The sequence below is a fragment of the Theobroma cacao genome, chromosome 7 (assembly GCF_053813885.1).
Source record: "Theobroma cacao isolate CCN51 chromosome 7, ASM5381388v1, whole genome shotgun sequence".
Classification (NCBI taxonomy): Eukaryota; Viridiplantae; Streptophyta; class Magnoliopsida; order Malvales; family Malvaceae; genus Theobroma; species Theobroma cacao.
Window position 1 is genome coordinate 34681026 of NC_142645.1, and position 16914 is coordinate 34697939.

Here is a 16914-nt window from a genome sequence, read left to right on the forward strand (position 1 = left end):
GACATTTCATTTATACGAGGAAGTTGAAGGAAAGAGAGAAAGATTCAAAACCTGCACCTAAAAAATTTTTTTAAAAAGTGAACAATTAATACGAAATATAAAAAGAAATAAAGAGTATGAAGTTAAAAAAGAAAAACAAAACTCTATTTATATGAGGAACAACAAAACTCTAATAACTTGCTTCGCTAGTTCTCCTCATGCATCATCTCTTGAGAAACACTCGGTCCTTTCAGGCTCTTAGGGTGGTGGTGCCGTAGCTTAATTTTGTAGTTACCATGTCTATGAAATCAAACACCAACATAAGCACAGACCAGTTGGCTCTTCTTGCACTGAAAACCCATGTTAACAGTGATCTTCTATCTACCAACTGGTCAACTGCTACCTCTATTTGCAATTGGATTGGTGTGACTTGCGGATCTCGACAACAAAGAGTAACCGCTCTGCATCTTTTTGGTATAAATCTTTCTGGCACCATACCACCCCACTTGGGAAATCTGTCTTTCTTCATATTGCTCGACATCAGAAACAACAATTTTTATGGTGCATTACCCATCGAGTTGGCTAAGTTGCATCGGCTAAAATCTTTATGGTTGGATAACAACAATTTCAATGGTGAAATCCCTTCATGGTTCGGTTCCATCAGTAAATTGCAAAATTTGTCTTTGTCTGGCAAGAAATTCATAGGTGTTATCCCAACATCATTGTGCTCTTTGTCGAAATTAGAGTTGTTGTACTTGGATTACAATAATTTGCAAGGACAGATTCCCGTGGCAATCAGAAATCTTTCTAAGGTATATACCCTGAGGCGGTTATATTTACATGTTAATCATCTTTCAGGCTCCCTACTGTAAGAATTATTCAAGTATAGAGAGTTGAAAGAATTATCTTTATCTGATAATGATTTGGAGGGGACTATACCGAAAGAAATAAAAAATTTGACTATGCTTAAGATCCTGTATCTCGGTATCAATGACTTCCAAGGTAACACTGTGGTCTTTCACGTTATCACTATTCATTAGACTAGTCAAAATATGATTTCCATAAGATACATTATAAAAGAAAAGGGAAAATATAATTAAAAAAAAAAGAAATTTTATACACCTAGTTAATGGAATTGTTATTTCGTTGTCGACTTACAGTCCTTTCATCATCACAATTTTCTTTCTCCATTTATTTTTATATCTTAAAATGAGATGTCCTCATTCCTTTTTTTTTTTAATAGTCAATAGTTTCAACTTTTTTTTAACTAAAAAAGTACTAATTGCTCCTGTTATCGTATTAACTAATGTAATAATACTTTATTGATACAATATCTCTCACACTTAACTCTTATTCTTATGTTTTGTTTTTTTTTTTTTGGTGGAATGGGGGAAGATCATAATTTTACACAATAAAATTATGAAAAGACCCTTAAGCGTGAATAAATAGTATTATGGTAAGATTGATAGTTGACTTTCATCTCTTTAATTCTTCCATGGTTGACAAAGAAATGGGCCTAATTATTCATGTACCAAAATAAATTGGCCTTGTTTTTTGTATTAATTTTGAAACCAAGTAAATTTCTTTTGCAGGTGAAATTTCACAAGAGATTGGTAATCTTTTGAGTTTGAAGGTGTTAAGCTTACTTCGTTCTCAACTAATAGGACCTATTCCAACAAATATTGTTAACCTAACACTTCTAGAATTCCTCGATTTTTCGAGTAATAACTTGACAGGTAAGGTATCACATTTCTTTCTTGTTATCTAAGTTAGTGTTTGTATAACTTAAATGCTTTAAATATTTTCAATAAAATGTATTACTATATACATTACCCACACTGCCTGTTCCAATCTATGTCTGAAGTCTGAAACCATGATCAGAGAATTAGAAAGGAAATTGGGAAACTTCTGTTCAAAAATCCATCTTGCTTTGGCCAAAAACTTTATTAATCTAATTCAGGGCAAGATCAATTGAGACACATCTCCTTAATCACTTGGAGTGGTGAATCCTCTCTTAACCATTCATTTACCTTCATATGTTCATGCTATACCTAACAACATCCTGTTTAGGCATCCTTGATTAGGACACAGAGGGATGATATCAAAGTATAGCAATCCTCATATAAAACAGCCTATTGTCTCAAGTCTAAGGATCATTTGCACAACTGTCACATGAAAATATATTCCATAGACACTTGAGTGACATACTAAATAAAAAGTATCATTGATGTCTAGTCTCAATGATACATTAATCATGAATAATTTAGGAATTATACTTTGATGCATACAGATCTTATAATTGTAACACTTTACAATTCCCTTACAAGGCATGTTAATTCCTTGGACTTCATCCCATAAGCCTATGTACAATAGCTTATTGATGAAGGAAAACCTTTGATCACTCGTTATGAGTGATCTTATTGCACGATTAAGGATATAAACCTTCAGCAATTTGATTGGTTGCAGGGCTTATACCTAACATAGACTCCTGTTGTATCCTCCCTTTATTCCTTACTTCCATTAATGCCCCTCAAATTACATGATAGAACCTTCATTTTGGGTATGCTCTACACCATTTAATTCCTTGTTCTTTAACCTCTAGATAAAACACAAACAAACACATCTATATCATATTCTCCTTAATCGCTTGCATTTCCTACTCAGCCATATCCTAACTAACCCATTCGTATGCCTCCAAAACACACATCCTCCTTTCCAAATTCCATACCCAACAGCATATAGGCAAAACTATAGCCAATGGGATAAAATAAATTTACAAAAAAGTATGACCAATTATATGTTGTTGTTTTGCTATCAAAATTCCTATGTTTGTCCCCTTCTTTTTTTCCTTCTTATTCTTTTCCTATCTTTTCTTCTTTTTCCTCATCCATTTTTCTATTTTTAAATCTCAAAAATAAATCCCAACTAGATTTGTGTTCTTTAACCTTACTTTGTTTAGCTTTTCCAATCCAATCACACATTTCAAGCCTTGGGTATCTGTTCCAAATTTTTAAAAATACTCTCTTTATCTGGTGCTGCTTCCAACCATGACATTTTACTCTTTTTCCACACCTTCTTTGCCTCGCGACTAATTAGCTTGTTCCTTCACCACATCACTGTCTATCAAAGACTCGTTTACCTGCACATTATTCTTATGTTTACAAGTTTTTGCATCTATTTAAGTTACAATTAAATTTCCTACTATTTCTTTGATTTATTACTCGATCAATAGACAACACATCAAAAATTTATTCATTGACCGAGAAAAGTACAATATTGGGATATAATAATTGAATTAGATCTTGCCTCAATTTTATGGATATGATCTTAAAACTTCTAGGTATAAGATTCAAGTTGCATTATGTATGGGTTTCATCCAATAAATTTTATTTTACTTTGTCTATTAGCTTATTTAGTGCCTATTTGACTCGGTTCTTTTTTCAATGTATCTGCTTCTTAAAAGTAGGTCAAATAGGATTTTGATAAGTATTTTTTAAAAAAGAAATTTTTTTTAAAGAGCAAAATCTTAAAAAAAAAAAGAGCTTAACGAAAAGCTTCAAAAAGGAGCTTTCTCTTCTCTTCTTTTAAAAACATGTTAACTTTTCAAAAAAATCCCTTTCTCTCTCTCTCTCTCAATCGATTACCTTCTCTTCTCCCTCATTCTACAAGTCACCTTCTCTAACGCATATTGTAATCTCCTTCTCCTTTACCTTTCTCTATAAAGACTATTAGAAAAAAAAAGGCGCAGTAACAGAATAACGAAATTTAGATTTTTTTATTCTTACAAAGATTAAGAGAAAAGAAAATCAAAAATTCAAAACTGCATTCAAGTACTATTTAAAGGTTTTCTCTATTCTTGACCAAAAAATATTTTAATATCAAATACATTATTTCCTCTCTTCTCTTTTTTCTTGGAAAATTGAAGCATCATGGTTTGATTGCTTGCTAATGTCATGCCCTGTACTCTCGTATAGAAGTCAACATAACTGTATCAATAAGACGAAGGGCTAATTGATGTGAATTTACGTGCTAAAAAGTGGTGATGGGTGAAAGGAATGTTTTAGAGTAAAATATTTCGCACGTGAGAAAATAATAATTAAATAATAATGTCATTATCGAGGATGAATTAGTGAGTTAAAAGGTGATTTGGAAGTGAACCAGGGCATAACAAGATATTTTGTGACCCGAGGAGACAAGTGGAGAATTTTGAAATAAAATAATATTTTATTAATAAAATATTATTAAAATATTAATATTTTATCTGATGTTGACATTAGTCATGAAGGAAGATTATATGGAAGATTATATGGCTAATCTAAGTAGGGGAGAAGAAGAACGAGAGAATTTGGGAGAAGAACAACATAAGTGGGACTTGTGTACCTTTATTTAATAAAGCAAGAGCAGGTAAGTAGATATTTAAATATTATGATGACACCTTGATGAGGTGTAAATTTTATATTTTATTCGTACACATGTAAAGGAAGAAAGATAGAAGAAAATTGGACTTAAAATAAAGGATTGAGGACCAAATTGTGAAGGATGAAAAGTTTGGTGGGACAAACGATAAATAAGGAAAAGTTGAGGACTTATGTGCAATTACCACATTTGAAGTTAAATGGGAACTTATTAAACAAGGGAAGTTATATTATGTGGAATGATGAAATGTGCATGCAAAAATTCAATATTTCATGCAAATGATAGCATGTGAAAAGAAAAAAGTTAATGGGGAACATGTGGGACCCTCACCATGCATAATAAAAAGGAAAATAGTAAAAGTAAGACTAAATTTATTTTGCATGTAATGGGGTTGGTACATTAGGTGGCCAAATAAGGAAGGAAAGATGTGATGTGCATGCGACTTAAATAAATTAATGAAAGACTAAATAAAATATAAAGTAAAGTTGTGCATGATATGTGATTGGAGGAATAAGGTAGTGCATGGAATAAAGAAATGAAGAGAGAAAGGATGAGAAAGTGAGGTGGCGGATGGAGAGAGAATGAAGATAGATTTTGGGCCAATGCACAAGGAAGGAAATTGGTGCATGAAGAATCAGTGGGTGGCAAAATGGCCAAATGAAAATAAAAGGAAATTGGTGCATGTATTGTGATTGGCTTTGAAAGGTGGCCAAATGAAATAAAAAGAAAAAGAATGCATGCAAGGTGATTGGTCTAAATGAGTGGCCATGTAATACTAAAATTTAAAAAGTAAAGGAGAAATGAGAAATAAGCCTTGGTGAGAGAAAAAGGCCAGCCATTTAGAGAAGAAAAAGAAACGAAAGGAAGTTTGGAGAGGTTCCACCCGAGAGAAAGAAAAAAGAAAGAAAGAAAATAGAGAAAGGAAGGAAAGGCTCAAGTATGCACCAAACCAGGAGGAACCATGAGGTTTCCTCCCTCATCTTGTGGATTTGTGTTGTTTCATCACCCAAGGAGTCTTCAATACTCAAGAGAGAAGCCGTGGAGTGTTGATGGAAGAGTAAAGCTCAGTTTCATGATTCAAGCAAGGAAAGGTAAGGATTCTTCATTTTAGCTTGAGTAATCTTTGAAAATGAGTTGGCGACTAAGAGAAATGTCTTGTGGCAACAAAGATTAGCTTAATTGGAGGAAAATTGGTGACATGCAAGCCACCAAACCCATGGGTGCATAATGGGTTCAAGGTGAAAGAGAAGTGGAAAGCTTAACACTATGTTTTGAAGCCTACGGTTAGTTAAATATTGTGAGGAATGATTGTGCAATTGTTGGCAGCTTGGTAAGTGGAATATTGGAAGAGCATTGAGGTTGCATGCAAGGTCAAATTCAACACAAAGGTAAGGCATGAAATGTGTAGTGTTATTGTGATGTTATGGGTACGGTTAGAAAGCAAGTATGATAGTTGAAAGCTCAGAAAAATGTAATGTGTGGACATGTGTTGTTGTGAAAGGCTTAAAAGGTTATGAATGTTGGTGCGCATGAATGAATATTGATGTTATACTTGCTGGCAGCATGTAAATGTAAATAGTGATGCATATGAACTTAGAAAATGCTTGATTAAATTAGATTTATAATTGCTGCCATATGTGAGGTTATTGGTGTGAAAATGATAGTTGAACTTGATAAATATCATTGGAAAAGATTAATATGTGTGCTAAAGCTATAAATAAGTTGCCAGTACTTATAATCTAAAGAATTACACAAGTAAAAGATGTGAATAATATTAGCAAAAACATGTCAGAATGTATATGAATATGCGAGGTTAAGTGAGATAGAATGGTGAATCTAGTAAGATATAAGCTAGTAGAATGATGATTAATGTTTGAATGAGAAAGAAAAGTGGAAATGATATACATTAAGTATATTGAGTTAGATTGTTACTAGGAAATGTAAAAGTAAAGATAGTGTGTTGTGGTGGCATGCTGGAGGGAGTGACGAGCGATCGACAAGTAGAAATAGCTAGATACGAATCCAAGTCAATAGCAGTGTAGTATCCCACTATCGTAAGGTGAGTAGGGGGTGTCGAATTTAAAATTCTCGTAACTATATATATATATATATATATATATATATATATACGTGTTGGTTTATTTTAAATGCAAATTTGTGGAAAGCATGAGCTGGTAGAAATCCTAGGTACTTTGTGGATGCTGAAATGTTTGAAAGTGTATATATATATATATATAAATGTAAGCTATATACGCAAAAGGGTTTTTAAAATTGGGAAACAAGCCTTTTAATACGATTTATGTCCAAAATGTGCCTTAATGATTGTGTGATGTGCATTCATGAATGAATTTTCGTATTCACCATGTTGATTTGACACTCAACCTCATGCCAAAGGTTTTACATTGCAAAGTTTTACAAAAAGGGGTTTTAGGACGCTACCATGATCGGTAATTTGAAAGTGATTTGAAATGATCTTTTGAAAACCCGATTTAGCTTTTAAGTGATTTTACTAAATCGGGAGATTTGAGAGTAGGTCGGATGTCACATCAAACAAGTGTGACCCTTGTGCACAAGTGAGCTTTAGCTAAAGAACCTTTGGGTCACCGACGAGTTGTTAGACATGGTTGGGGCCATGGTCTGTGATATACGTGGCAAGGCCACGGGTTGTTATATGTGGTTAGGCCACAATTGATATTCGCGATTCGACCGCTTGATTTTTCTAATGTCAGCCAATATCTTCAAGACTGCCATGGCATGTGGGAATCCGGTGGAAGCGCTGTTCCTGGATTGTTATTATGTGAAAGTGGGTCCACATGTTGATATTATACTTTCCTACTCAAGAGTGGCATCTCTTTGGGTTTTCAAATGTGTCTTCTTTCGCATGGTGAAAACTATAAGATTTTTCGCAACTCCCCTATTTGTACTATGTTGTTGGATTTAACTCCTCGTGTACGAGGCGATTTGCGAATTTGTGTATATGTTTTGAAAATGCTTGGTTTTACAAGGGTGTGCATGTTTATGTTGAATCAGCTTGAGCAAGTTGTTAACAATTTCGATGATAGAAATCTTTTATTCACACTAGTTTTGACACAATGATGGTTAAATGATTCTTGCATAAAATCCTTGGTTTTATACGTAAGGCACAATGTTCGATTTGCTTTTAAATGGTTTACATGTTCTTATGTTTTTATATATTCAAATCTTCTATGTTTAGCTTGTTTCCCATCTACACCTTACTCACAGGATTGATGATCACTGAGTTTGTGAGATTCACATCCTTATTTCCTTTTGCAGATAAATAATCAGCTTAAGTGCATCGTGCAGCACATAGAGACTTGCTGCAACGTAGGTAATGACACCTCTTAGACTCCCAATCGAGTTGCTCCGCTGCTAGAGATCGAGTCATTGTATTTTGTTTATGTTGTAAATGGATATTGGTTTCAATATAAGTATTCATTTGGAAATTTTAGGCTATGATGTTCTTATTTATAGGTATATGGAATAAAGGTCGATTTGGCTTCTCATGTCCATTGTTCAAATCATGTCACGAGAGTACATGGTTTAAGCATTAATATGGATTGGTGAATGTGTATAGTGAATTAACGGGAATTTCTATTAAGGCTTGTTTGGGACTTGGCGAGATTCCCTCGAAGGTCTCGAACGCCGATAACGAACGAGGAGCGATTGTTACAGCTAGATCAACAAAAATCTAATACTATTACTATTATATAAAGTTTGAGAGTTATTCCGTTTATGTACGTATATCTTTGATTTTAACATCTAAAATCATATATAAGCTTGAAGCAAAATTGTTCTGCTTTGATTTATGATTTATTATTAATTATAAACTTTATGTTATATAAAATTACCTTTTACATTTCCAAAAATTGGTTTTAAGTAGATAAAAATAAAGTTATCTTTTTCCATTGATAAAATTACTTTTATATTTCCAAATTTTTGTTTTAAATAGATAAAAAAATAAAGTTAACTTTTTCCGTTGTAAACAAAAGAATTTGTGATTAATAGAAAGTTATTTATTAACTACTCTTTATGGTAATTTTAACCAAAATTAAAGCTTGTGTAAAGTGTTTTGCCAAACAACTTATCTATAAAAAAGAGCTTATAAAAGTAAATTTACTAAACAACTTAATTTTAAAAGCTATTATATTTCATAATAACTTAATAGTAGATTTTAAGCTAAAAAAAAGCCTAATTAAATAGGCTCTTAGTACTTTTTAACTAGATTTGATTATAATTATTATAATTTCTATTTATACATATAATTACCTTAAGTAAGAGTCAAACAAACACAACCTAACAAGCTTACAAAATTCATAATAAAGGGGTGCACTAGCCATTAGTGGTGGAGCCAAGATTTCATGCTTGGGGGCAAAAAGAATGTCTATAAAATAATCATGGTAAAAGTTCAATATTTGTAGGGGCAAAACTATAAAATTTTTAAAAATAGAGGCAAAATTATAAAATTTAAGAAAAAAAGGGAAATTATAAAATTATAAAACTTTTAAAGTGGCGGGGACCTTACTAGCCCTCTTTCCCTCTGCCCCTACTAGCCTCCATGATCCTTAAATGGTGTATTTGTCACAACATAGTGCAAAGATAATGAAATTTTTCATTTTCCAAAACAAACAAAGAAGATGTTTTCTCTTTTTTATGAAAATTGTCCAAGCTAGAAACTATAAGAATAAAATCTAGAGAAATCAAGTAAACAAAAAAGCACAAGAAGTTATGTGGTCTACCCGTTTGCCTACCCAACAAAATTAAATAGTTATTCTACTATTAATAAATTAAAGTCAATAAAATATCTTTTAATGGTTCTCAAAACCAATCTAAAGAACCTTTGTATACCTTCCCTTGATAACCTTACAAGAATACTTACCATACCAACTCTATCTCCACCCAAAGACAAAGTTACAAGATGTCTCCTTCTAAGATTCCCAAAAATACCACCCAAAACAAAAGACAGAGTTACAAGGTGTCTTTCTCTTGGATTCCCAAAAGCACTATTCCACTTCTAAAGCCTAGAGATATATTTTTATAATATAAATGTCTAAAGTAGAATAAGCTTAGAACTCAATGTGGAATAAGAAATTTGAAAATATACAAACACAAATTAAAATCCTAGCAAAAAAACTCAACAAATCTCCTCATTTCACTTGAATTTAAACTCTTTAAACTTGTTCCACCAGTTCACCTAATAGAAACTCTTCAACTCTACTTATTTTCTAAAATCTTAAACAACTCTCCAAGCACAAGACTTTTCAAATCATTGGCTTTCAAAATTACCACGACCATACATATAAGTATGGTCCATCACTTGATTCCACAAACAACCAGTGCACATGTGTAATCATCAAATTAACAACACTAATTTACTTCAGAGAAAGACCTTGACAATCCCTCCAATTCACCAACACTAGTAAGATTATTCATCCTTTCACAATGGTTTACACCATAGGAACCTTTTATCACCTTATCCGTAAATGAAATCTCACTTCGATATCCTTTGTGTACTTTTCCCATCCAGCTGAGGATTCGACTTTTAGACTATACAAACCATTATGGTGAGAGTTTTGCGTGATCAATGGTTGTTGCGATGGGATTCTTCACGATTGACTACTATTTGAATAAGGCCAAGCCCTCTCTTTTATTTTGTGGGAAAGATTCTTACTATTGTTTTGTGGAATAAGGGCTCTCCGATGGCAGCATGTGGGGTGTCAAGTTAGATGATATGTGTATGATCACAATGAATGAATGAAGTTGGTGTGTTTACGGGTTGGGAATCAATGAGTATGTTAGTCATTTTTTTAGTGTTAAGGAAAGTTGGAAGTGGAAGGTGATAATTGATCAACACGTTTGTGATGACAAGAGCTGAGTTCCAAGAGCTTTAGGGTGTTGGTAGGTGACTCAAACGCATTTCAAGTATGGTATAGAATGCGTTTTATTGAGTTGTGCTGATGGTTGAGGCTAAGGGTTCAAGGTTTCAACAAGGTGTCGTGTTTTTGAGACTTTGGGTTTTGATTGTGTTTTGGTAACCTAATACTTTTGTTGAATGTAATGATTTTGATTTTTATTTGCTCCTTGTTGTTGGCTTTTACTTAAGAGAAGGATTAGGCCTTTGTTTTTTATGTTTTAGGCATGCAGTGCTGCCCTTTTTTTTTGCTCCTGGGCATCAGGTGACTTTTCTTTTGTTTCCTCTGTTTTCTTTGAACAACCACCACTTTTTCTTTTGTGTGGCAATGATGTTGCAATTTTTGTTTTGGCTAAGTAGTGATGTCGCTGCAATTAGACAAGTTTCTTACTCAATTCGAATTCTAATGCCATGAGAGTCTTTGACCAATCAAGCGAGAGACTTGTAATGATATCTTGGCATGGAAGATCAATAAAATCACTTTTCACAATAAAAAAAAAAACAAATCATTATACAAAGTCCTCGACCATGTTGCATTGTGTGACTTTTACTACTCCACCACAAGTAGAAAATCTATATCTTTTGGAATCTAATAAACTCAATGATATTATATTCTTACACATCTTTGAGACATAGACCACATCACCAAAAAAAATGCATAACCTCATCAAACATTTTTATTCTCACAACTCCAAGAGTACCTATGACCTTCATAGTTGACTTGCCACCCAAAGTCAAATTCCCAACCACTATTTCTTGAAGCAAATCAAAATAATCCTTTTGGAAGCATACGTGAGTGTCACAAGCAAAATCTAAATACTAACCATCAATAGAATTTGCATTCATTTCTTATGAGACTACAAGGACAACGTAATGATCATTATTGGTAACAAAAATACACTCACCTTTATTTACGTTACTTTTATCCTTTTTTGTAAGTCAATCCCTTCGAATATGTCCATATCTTTTGCATCGAAAGCATTGAACATTGTCAAACTAGATTTGTCACCCTTAGATCCCTTAAAGTTGACTTGTTCCTTTGAACCTTATCACCAATGCCAAGTCAATTGAATCTCTACCCTTTTCCTTACCTTTCTTTACTTTCTTTCAAACTTCACAAGATATTAACATTGCTTGTGCTTGCTTTAACATTATTGTATCTTCCCCACAAATTAAAGTTATTAAAAATACCTCATAGGAATTCATAAATGCTGTGAAAAACAATAGTGCCTTCTTTTCTTCACTTTCACATCAGCTTTCTTCAACTGATCAATGATTTCATCAAACTTGTTCATTTGCTTCATAAGGTCTTTATTCTCCATCCATCTTTAAATGACACAACTTTAACCCAAGCAGCAACTTGTTGGGCAGATTTTTCACCAAATTGTGGTTTTTTTTTTGCACTTTTACCAATAGGTGCTTTCTTTGTGTTTTGATTCTCAAGCAGGTTTTTACTGATGGATTTGCTGTTCATAGGTTTTTTTTTTTTTAAGATGTCATTAGAAGGATTTCTAGCTTTTGTTTTGGCATTGTTTAAGATCCTTGTTGATGATGGCTTGTTGTGGGAAGAAATTTTTGTAAATGTACAATGAACTTGTCCACACCAAGTTTCCTATACCATTAAAGTCTTTTGTCAATTAGGTTAACGTAGTTGTTGATGGAGGAACAAAATAATCTTTTCAAAAATAATTTGGCTAGTTAATTTAAAGTATTAAAATAATATCAAAGAATTTTTTTGAATTTAACAAAATCTAATTTTATCTGTTTCATTGGTCATTTATTTGTATATCACTATAACAATAAAAATGACTCTTTGATTTTGTGACAAGTAAAATACCATTACAGATTAGTAACCTACCAAAATTGGATGCCTTGTTTTTGGAATTTAACATTATCTCTAGACCTATCTCTCCTCGTATCTTTAATAGCTCAAGTGTAAGAATCATTTCACTAAGTTCAAACCCTCTCTCGAGCTGTCTTCCATCAAGCATAGGCCTTTGGCTTCAAAAACTTGATCAACTTTATCTTGCAAAAAATGAACTAAATGGAGTAGTGCCTTCCTCTCTCTCCAATGCCTCTCGACTTACTAATCTTGACATTTTAAGTAATTCTTTTTATGGATATGTTCCTACTAACCTTGGCAATCTAAGAGATCTACGAGTGCTCAACCTAAAGATTAATAATTTCACTAACATGCCTTCGTCTACAGAAATAAGCTTCATATCATCTTTAAGAAATTGCAAGAAGTTGAGGTTCTTGCATTTTCAGGGAAATCCATGGCTCAGTGGTAGGCTTCGGTGTCTATTGGAAATCTCTCTATTTCTTTGTAGGATTTTGATGCTTTTGGTGGCAACATGAATGGCAGCATTCCAAAACAAATAAGAAACCTAAGTAGCTTGATAAACTTGGACTTAGGTAGCAATGCACTGATTAGATCTATACCCACCACAATTACAAGATTAAGAACATTACAAAGTTTTTCTCTTCAAGACAATAAGTTAGAGAAAGCCATCCCATCTGAGTTGTGCCATTTGAAGAGTTTAGGTTACTTGTATCTCAGAAGTAACCAATTGGCTGGATCAATACCAAAATGTTTAGGTGATATCATTTCTCTTAGAGATTTCTTTGTTGACTCCAACAAGTTTACTAGCTCAATACCCTTAACCTTGACAAGGCTTAAATATATCTTGCGAATAAACTTGTCTTCCAATTCTCTTAGTGGGGCTCTCCCAATTGACATGGGAAAGTGGATGGTTGTCACTGGTATTGATTTTTCAAGGAATCAATTATCAGGTGAAATCCCGAGTAGCGTTAGTGATCTCATAGACCTAGTTTATCTCTCATTATCCAATAACAAATTGTAAGGGTCTATACCTGAGTCTTTTGGTGGATTGATACGACTGTAATTCTTGGATTTATCAAAGAATAATTTATCTGGAATTATTCCTAAGTCCTTACAAAGACTTTTGTATCTCCAATATCTTAATGTCTCTTTCAATAGATTGCAAAGAGAAATTCCAATCGAAGGACCTTTTGCTAACTACTCTATTAAGTCATTTATGAGGAATGAAGGACTATGTGGTGCACTCCTATTTAAACTCCCACTATGCACAAGAAATTCGGCTAGACATTTTAAGAAAGCTAGTAAACTTGTAGAATATATTCTATTATAGGTTGGCACAACATTACTAGTGCTATCCTTGATTTTTATCATTTCACTAAGTCGGAAAAGGATTGTAAAGGTGCTAACTGATCAGGAAAATTCTCAAGCTTTATTGGAATGGAGAAGAATTTCATACCAAGAGCTTTACGAGGCCACAAATGGATATTGTGAAAGCAAATTACTTGGTGCAGGGAGTTTTGGCTTAGTATACCAAGGTACTCTTTTAGATGGACTAGACATTGTAGTAAAGGTCTTCAATTTAGGGCTAGAAGGTGCATTTAAGAGTTTTGATGTTGAGCATAAGGTCTTGCGTAACATTCGCTATCGTAATTTAATCAAAATCATCAACAGTTGTTGTAATGTTGATTTTAAAGCCTTGGTTCTTCAATTTGCACCTAATGGGAGCCTTAAGAAATGGTTGTATTCTCACAATAATTTTCTAGATATATTGCATAGGTTGAACATAATGATTGATGTGGCAACTGCATTCGAATACCTCTACCATGGTTATATAGTACCTATGGTTAATTGCGATCTAAAACCAAGCAATATTCTGCTTGATGAAGATATGGTTGCACATTTGGGTGATTTTGGCATGGCAAAGTTGTTAGGCGAAGTAGATTCAACAATGCAAACTATGACACTAGCAACAATTAGTTATATGGCACCAGGTGATGACTAAATTTTAAACTTTCTTATCTCATTATAAATGCTAGTTGTAGACACAATATATATATATATATATATAATAAAAATAAATAAATTCTAAATAAAAAAAAAAGTACGACTAGCAGGGTGCGGACGCACCCTACCAGGTGCCATCCTCACCTTGTCAGATGCGAAAAATTCACGTCTGGCAGGGTAGTGGGAGCGTGCCCCCTCCAGAGGCCAAGAATCGGGTATAAAGGGGATGAGGCACTATAGCAAATGGGGGAATCAAAAAGCAAAAAAACCTACAAAGAACCCTAGCAACAAAGAGCAATCCAAAATTCGTAATCTCTAGCAGCCACAACCATCCAAAAAAAAAAGAAGAAAAAAACACAAACAAAAAATGTCGTCAGTTGTAGGGGAAGGAGTTTGGGGTTTGTGCCGCTGGTGGTAAAGTTTTTTAGAGAGCTAGAGCTTTGGGTTGCCGCCGCTCGATCATAAAGAGAGGGTTAGTCATTCGGGGTAACCGATCTAGGATCTGCTAGTGTAGGAAAGAACAAAAGGGAGTACCGGTGATGCTACAGGTTTGGGGCTAGCTACCGCCTGTTTCGGGGAGTGTTAGAACTAGATTTGGTAGGTGAGTCACGCCGGGAGAGAGCTGCTAGTGGGTGCGACGAAGGCAACGTCGAGCGGCAAGGAAAGTCCTGTTTTGGGGTTTGGCTGGCAGCTTGTAGAGAGAGACCTTTGGGTTGTGCCACCAACGTGAGGGCACCTACAGATCAATGACGGGAGGTCCAGTTGTGAGTGGTGGTTGGCTAGGGAGAGTGAGAAAGAGTTGACCGGCATCGGGAAAAGGAAAGCCTTTGGGTGATAAGGGGGAAAGGAAAGGAGGAAGTTTCTAGAGAGAGACAAGAAAGAGTCTGACAGTAGAGAGAGAAAATGGGGGCAGAAAACGAAAGTATGAAGAAGAAAAGAGGTTTTTATTCCTAGGTATAAATCAAAACGGCACCGTTTTGAAAAAGGGTTACAGCCAGAAATGGCACCGTTTAGGGAGAGAAGGAACTGAGTCCCTGAAGTGGGTAAGCGAGCCACCTCCCAATCTGGGCTCTCTTTGAACAGGATTGGGCTGTAGAGAAGCAAGTGAGCAAAATTGAGTGGGTATTGAGCCCATAAAGGTAAACTCTTTACCATGTTATTAAGGTTTACAATAATTTGGGTTTGTTCATTTTGTTAGCTTTCGGATTTATTATTCAATTATTTAGGATTAGGATTGGAGTACTTTAATATAATGTGTATAAGATTTTTAAGAGGTTATTTTTCAGATAAAGAGAACAATATATATAAAGGAATGTAAATATATATATATATAAATAATATAACATAAAAAAATAAGAAAACTTGCATATTTAGTTAAGGAAAATTTAAATATAGAAAAATACTTGTTAAAATTATTTAAATTTAGGAAAGTGAAGTCCATATAAAAGAATATATATATATATATATATAAATAATAAAATAAATAATAAATAAAAAAATATAAATGATATAAAACATCAAGGTATTGATTACGAATGTAATGATGCCGATGATGGGATGGTCGGTGGGGACGCGAGAAGTCGTAATCCCGAGCCCATTTTCCCTAGGTTTGAAATCCAAATTAAGGCTCCACCAATACGATAGGAGAGCCTTGATTTCAAGATCCCGAAATTTTTATAAATAAAAAAATAATAACGTAAAATCATTCAAAAAACAAAATAATAAATAAATAATATTAATGATGATTCAAATATATATATATATATAATAAATTTATGAAAAGTTAATATCCATGACATTAAATAAATACACAAAATAAAAAAAAATAAAAAAAATCCAAAACAATAGCTAATTTAAAATTAATCATTAAATATCTAATAGTATAAACTATAGATTAATAAAATGTTATATAAAAGAAATAAGATAGAATGTAAAAAATGGAATTAAACATAGATATAAAATTTTAGGCATTAGATTTGAATAAAAGATTGCTTACAAAAAATAATAATAATAATATTATAATCAAAACATAAAAAATATAAAAATAATAAATAATATAAAAATATAAAATTAAAAAGTAGGAAAAAATAATAAAATTTTTGTCCACAAAAATAACATGACACCATAAACAATTTATAAACGGGAAATACAAGAGAAACTTAGAATAAAAAATGTAAAGTATAAAAAAAATAACAATAAGAAAAATTAGAAAAATAGGATAAGAGAAAAATAAAATGAAAATAATAATTAAATAATAATAAATGATCAAAAAATAGATAATTGCATTAGCATAGCATATATGTATATTGCATTGTGCATATCATTGCATATAAATATTTGCTCACGAGTTAAGCCCCGATGATGGGATCTCCTGAGGATCTCGCGAAGGCGGGTATTTCTCGAAGAGTTCCCTAGGTGAAAAGGTGTTCTCGGGTCCCACAAGTATGATGGGAGGGCTCAGGAAACATCTTTAATAAAAGGCTTTCGCTCGAATTAGGTTCATTATTCATGAAAATATTGTTTTTAAAAGAAAATGTACGATGACCCCGATGACGGGATTTATTCGTTGAATTTGCAAAGGCGAATTTCTCGAATAATTCCCTAGGTGAGAGAACACCCCGGATCCCACTAGTACGATGGGCGGATTCGGGAGAACGTCCTCAATAAAATGTTATTTGTCCGACATTTTTATCTCACGCCATGCATCTCATCTTGCCTCCCATTTGCATTTCATTTTAGGTTA

The 16914-nt window shown here is 33.3% G+C and overlaps 1 pseudogene; it reads left to right on the top strand.

The window, feature by feature from the left end:
- LOC108662794 (uncharacterized) overlaps nucleotides 1–16914 on the top strand; it is a 37308-nt pseudogene that overhangs the window by 5072 nt on the left and 15322 nt on the right.